Source organism: Anoplopoma fimbria, chromosome 16 (assembly GCF_027596085.1).
Source record: "Anoplopoma fimbria isolate UVic2021 breed Golden Eagle Sablefish chromosome 16, Afim_UVic_2022, whole genome shotgun sequence".
NCBI classification, from domain to species: Eukaryota; Metazoa; Chordata; class Actinopteri; order Perciformes; family Anoplopomatidae; genus Anoplopoma; species Anoplopoma fimbria.
In genome coordinates, this window is record NC_072464.1 from 2,672,780 (window position 1) to 2,678,779 (window position 6,000).

A 6,000-nucleotide genomic window follows, 5' to 3' on the forward strand; every position below is an offset into this window, starting at 1 on the left:
CAATTTGGGAAATATGCGTATTGGCTTTCTTAAAAAGAGTTAGATGACAAGATCAGTACCACGCTCATATCAGTACGGTAAAACTGGTACAGCCAGTTAGCTTAGCTTAGCATAAAGAGTGGAACCAAGAGAAAACTGTTAGCCTGGCTCTGTCCAAAGGTAGAAAAAAACTCAGACTTCCACTGCCTTTAAAGCTTATACTTTACTTTATACCTCTTTTGTTTAATCTGTTCAAAAAACTAAATGATAAAACTGTGGCTATGTGCAGGGTATTTATTTTTTAGCTTGTTTGTTTACATTTTGGCAAAAAGGCCCCTTTAAAAGTACCCTGAATTAGCTATTAACTGTTCATGTTTGCAATGTACCCACTGGATGAATGTGATACAGAAGAAAACTTAAAAACATGATGATCCTCAGGCAAGTTCTGGAGTAAATGAATGATCAGAGATTGTGATATTTCTGTAAAGAGTAAGTCAAACTGAATCTTAAAATATGTGTACAATATCTGTTTGGTGAGATCTGACTGAGTTATGACTCTAAGAAAGGGAGCCATTTTGTGCCATCCGGGCATTAAGGGTTTCAATGTACCTTGATTGCCTCCATAGACTGTGTGTCAAAGCCACTGGTGCAAACGTTGAACGGGTTAAGAGAATCAGATCAGCTGGACAAACTACAATAGCTAAGCTGCCAACCAGTCCCCTTCACCTCAACCAGTATCTTTGCCTCGGGTCTGTCTTTGCTTTTTGAGTGTTAAACTTGTGTTTGATGTTATATAGCTATAATTATGTTTTTTTCATGCATTTTCAAATGTATCTGTAAATGTATTATATAAACATATAGACTTCAGGATCTAAAAATAACATTTAAAAGTGTTTTTGAATCCATACATATTTAAATAAGCTACTGTATAATTCTAACAGTTAGATATCATGATATTCTGAAAAGAGATTTTACGTTTTCCTTTCACTCATTGTGACTATGAACAAATCATGAAAATGGTAAGAAAGTTGCGGCAGTGAAAATATATTTCTCACGATTGTAGCCTGGACGATAAAGCATCATCGATGTGAGTGAGTGTGGCATCAGTGGCCATGTGAGTTTGTATACCACTACCAAGTTTGCCCTTATGATTTCAACAGGGATCGGTTGATCACAATGTAACATATCAGGGAAGAAATGGCGTGTGTCCATATTGAGTTTACTGCGTCCTGTCGGATTTGAATGCATCAAAGACACAGCACGTGTATTTAGCAACATCTTCACCATGGTGGCAGTTTCTGTTCTTAGATTTTTCAATGTGCGTCCCTCCACTAACAACTTTATCCACATAGTCCATCAAAGTGACAAAAATAACACATTTGAGGCTGCACTGTAGTTAAAAAACCCCCACAAGAAACTGTTGTGGATGTCTCCTCTAATCAGTTAAATCATCCATTTGCACTTGCTTCCTTTTCAGTCTGACTTGTAGTTTGGGTTTACATCGCATGTAGAGAGCAAACAGGTAGACTGTGGAAATTCTTTCCTGTGCAAAGATTGGAACTAATTTCAAAAGCGATTCGTTTGCAGTAGCTTGTATGACAAATTGTCTAATACACAGTATTATACTGCTCCTGAGCTTCTGAATCAATCCACTTTGCATTTTGAACTGACTGAACAGAAATGATGAACTGGCCTATGCTCTGATGTATGTGGATTGGCTGTGTTTCCGTGACAACACGGGCCTTATATTGAAATTAGATCTGCTGCATTTGACATGGGGGGGGAGCCTGGACGTCCCTGACTCGACAAGATTAGCAGAGCGAGGCTCCATCACACAACCACACACACACACACACGCGAGCACACATACACACACATCACATATAGGGATTTATGACGGAATAAAACCTTCATCACAGATGCAGGAATACGTAAATCCTGCTCCTGTGTGCTCATGCAGCAGCAGCAGCAGGGAGGGGGCCATGTCCATAAACAAGTGGAGGCTTACTCCACTCAGGAAGAAACTAAAATAAGTGTATATGTAACTGCTGGGTTGTTATGTAAGTGTTCCTGTAGTTCCGAACGCATTGTCTAACCCTGATGTGGAGTGGGAGACGCCACCCTTCCCACTCAAGGCAGAGGGGGAGAGGAGTCTGCCAGCACAAACCAAAACATGACCTCAGGAAGGGGGCACTGAACAATCTAGACTCACCGCAGTATTTTTACTTCTAAAGGAATGCCAGTATAATCCCAACTCCCGACCGCTCTGCACAGCTTTGACCTCGTCCAGGATTAGCGACTGATTCTCAGGAAAATGTAAAACCTGGATAGAAACAATATTTGAATTCTAACCATTCTCTGGGAGGATTTTGAATTTGACACCTGTCTTGCCAAGAGTCATTTGAGTGCTGCTCTGTTATTCCGCACCAAAATACTTACTCTGCACTGCTGTGCAGTGAATGCTAAAAAGGAACACATCTGCAGCAGAGGATCTGATGGTGCACGGCAGAATGTGCTGGAGTGTTTTTCTTTTATGTCTCGTCAAAAAGCATTTCCTCAGAGAGCATTTCTTCAGAGAGCATTTCTTCAGAGAGCATTCCTACGACAGGGTGGCGTAGAGGATGTCTAGGTATTGGGTATTTACAATAATGCCATTCTTTGTGGCAGCTCACTGTTTTATGAATGCATGTAACAGTGCGTGTGACAGCCATGACTGACAGGCGCCATCGTAACAATACGGGTGCACACCTCCCTCACACCCCTCACAATGAATCCTTATAATCACAGGCGCCTGCTCTGCTCTGCTGTGTGTGAGAGTGTGCAGAGTTGTTTGTGTTTCAACGTGTCTTCTCCTTCTGAACAATAAGTTAATTAGAGGTTGATTGACAGACAACTAAATAATAGAATAAGACAATTAATAATTTTGATGAATCATTTAAAGGAAAGCTATTAAAAACACATTAATGAGCCACAGTGTTGCTCTGTGTGACATGTTCCTTCATCACCATGGACACACACACACACACACACACACACACACACACACACACACACACACACACACACACACACACACACACACACACACACACACACACACACACACACACACACACACACACACACACACACACACAGTAAAATCACTCCAAAGTACACTATCCTGCTGTAAAGAAATACTCACTAGAACACCGATTGACACTTTTTCTTAAGTACCGCACCTAAAACGCAGACCGACCAATCATAGCTTAGCATCGGCTAGCTCCAACCAGGTTCTGACAACTATTAAGCGCTGGTCCATAAACACTCATTTAATGGTTTCAGATTTTCTTCATTTTCAGACTGGTCTTGTGGATTTGGTTAAACATTGTGTTATAGTGAAACTTGTTACCTGGAGAGGTTTGAAGGATATATATGTTTCTAATACATTACGTTTCTACGTAAAAACCTGTGGAGCTTGAAATTAGCAGAGTATGTAAGCACATCCTTTCCTGAAGGTATACTGAATGTATACACATGCTGCTTTTGCATTTTAATGATTATAACAGTACATATAGATCTACCCGGCTTTAAGGTGTTGTTCCATAATTTCACTGTCTGTTGACTCGATCACATGGTGATGTGGATGTTCACTTTTAAACTTTGATCTGTAGCTTTATCTTTTTAACCAATTGTCACTGCTGAATCAGTTTGACCACCTGGATATTTTTCCAATGCATAGTGTGGACCCTTCTGTTTGAAATCACTTTTCTCCAAAATTTTGATCATATATATTCATTGAGTGCAGTTAGTGACGTTAGTGTGGGATCCATTGTAACGTAGCTCCAACAGTTTGATGGAGTAGCAGCGGGGGGCGGGGTTTAGTAAAGGGTCAATTGTGTATAAATCTGTGGCTGTAATGAGTGCCCAACAAACGTTTGCTCCTGTTTGAGTAACGTTTGCTGAAAACTACAGTGCCCAGCTGTTTTAGGAAAAATACTGAGCCTTTAAAAAATTCATGTCCCATTTTTAAAGATTCACATATTTGATGAAAGAAAGGGTATACAGAAGGCTGTTCTTTGTATAAAAAAAATATCCAGAGGTCATTTCGTTAAGCAAAAAACTGTTGCTGGTATTAGCTTCTGACAACAAAATAACTTTCATCTTTTCAGTGTTTTTTAATGTTTGGTATGAACATTTTGGGGGTTTGGGCCTGTCAGTTTTCTTCTTTTTGCTTTTCTTGTTTTGGCCCATTCACCAAACTCTGTACATACTCTGATTTAATGCAACTACATTTGTATGTGTGTATGTATTATTATGTATTACATTATCAGTGTGGGTGTGTGTATGTATTGTTTATGCGCATGCTATGGTATTTGTTTAGGGGTATTAGATCGGTTCTCTTTGTTATGACATGTCAATCCCCTGATGTTTCTAGATATGTGGTCAGGAGAAGCTTTGGCCACATTATGTGATCCAAGATGTGTATGTATATGTAAAAAGAGACAAAATAATCAATAGATTATTCAAAAAATGAATTTTAATTTGTTCCCACCCGTGTGTTTTTGCCAGCTGGATATGTGTTGTGCGCTGTAGGTGCTGTGAGGTCAGTGACAGGATTCCTCTGCATCTCACTCACTTTCTCTTTGTTCCTGTGTGTGTGTCTCTGTGTGTGTGTGTGTGTGTGTGTGTGTGTGTGTGTGTGTGTGTGTGTGTGTGTGTGTGTGTGTGTGTGTTGGTGTCAGCAGAGGGACCCCTCTGTGTTCCTGTGGAGGTTACTGCTGCACTTTAAAGCCTGACAGAACGGGCACCTTGGGGAGCTGGCACACACACACACACACACTGGCTCTGAGGTTTCACTGACAAATAATGTTAAGAACAAAAGACAAACCAGCACTAAAACAAATGCACCATCCCTTAACAAAACCAAAGATTCTTATCCAATTTCATACAAACAGTTTTTCCGAGTCAGAGGGTGAAAATACATTCTCTTCACAAACTACCTCCTCACTGAGCTGCGACATGAACCTAGAGACGGATGGAGACCGACTGATCCACCGGACTACAGCTCACCACAACGAGGCCCCACTGAAGGTTGCAGCTCTGTGAGTCACTCTGAGAGAACACAGGCTACAAGGTTGGTGCCAGAGTGAGGCCACTTCCCAGAAAAAGTGCGGCCCTTTCCCGCGCAGGGTATTTCTCTAAACATATCGCCCTGGGAGCACATGTCTGGGATGAGTCACTCCTCGGGAGGATTCCCTCCATGACAGGCTTTGGAGAGTGGAAAATGGCATTTACGCCTCAAGACTGATTGATATCGCCCTATCCAAGTTTAGAATGCTGACCTTTCTATAAATGGGAAAGTGGGTTACGTATGAATTTATGAAAGGCATAAAAACTGTATACAGACAATATACAGGAGTATACAAATGGATCTGCTAGAGGCGTTTGAGCTGCTGAACTATTCTCTTTTCTTTAACCCTCATTTGAAAAGCTTATCTAGAGCGATGACTTTGGGATGAGTCATTACGAATTCAAGTTGTGCAGAAAGTGCACATTGCAAAATACCCACATGACTAAATTTAAACTGTTTACAGTCAAATTAATTGACCCAATTATTGAACATAATGAGACGGAAACAATGTTATAGTTTCTTCCGTACTGGTCACCTGACTCAATAGGGACATGTTTTTGATTTGGTAATCAGTCTCTTTCATAGCACCTCAGTACATAAAGTAAACCATTCCATTCCACAAAGCACAAGCAGTGCTGCAACTCTCTTTAAAAACAGAATGTATGATGGTGCATTAAGGGCTGGCTGTCATTTTAAATGTTTTGATACTATAGTGCCGATACAATGCCTTAGTTTCAATAGCAAAATAATACTTTTTCCCCCATACCTCAGTTTGAGAATACAAGTATTTTTACGAAAGCCTTTTTGTTATTTGCAAAAAGAAGCCTACCTTTTTTAACAACAGTATCCAGACACAAGAAGATAGGCAGGTTTTTCATAAACCTAAATAAAACGCAGGGAAAAAAATC

General features: G+C 40.4%; 1 protein-coding gene across 1 annotated transcript in view; it reads right to left on the reverse strand.

Moving 5' to 3' along the window:
• The window catches only part of hecw2a (HECT, C2 and WW domain containing E3 ubiquitin protein ligase 2a), a 33,108-nt gene extending 30,878 nt beyond the window's left edge, over nucleotides 1-2,230 (reverse strand). Inside the window, exon 1 of the mRNA XM_054615737.1 lies at nucleotides 2,192-2,230. The gene's annotated coding sequence lies outside the window, so the exon portion shown is untranslated. The remainder of the gene's footprint in view (nucleotides 1-2,191) is intronic.
• Nucleotides 2,231-6,000: the final 3,770 nt, after the last annotated feature.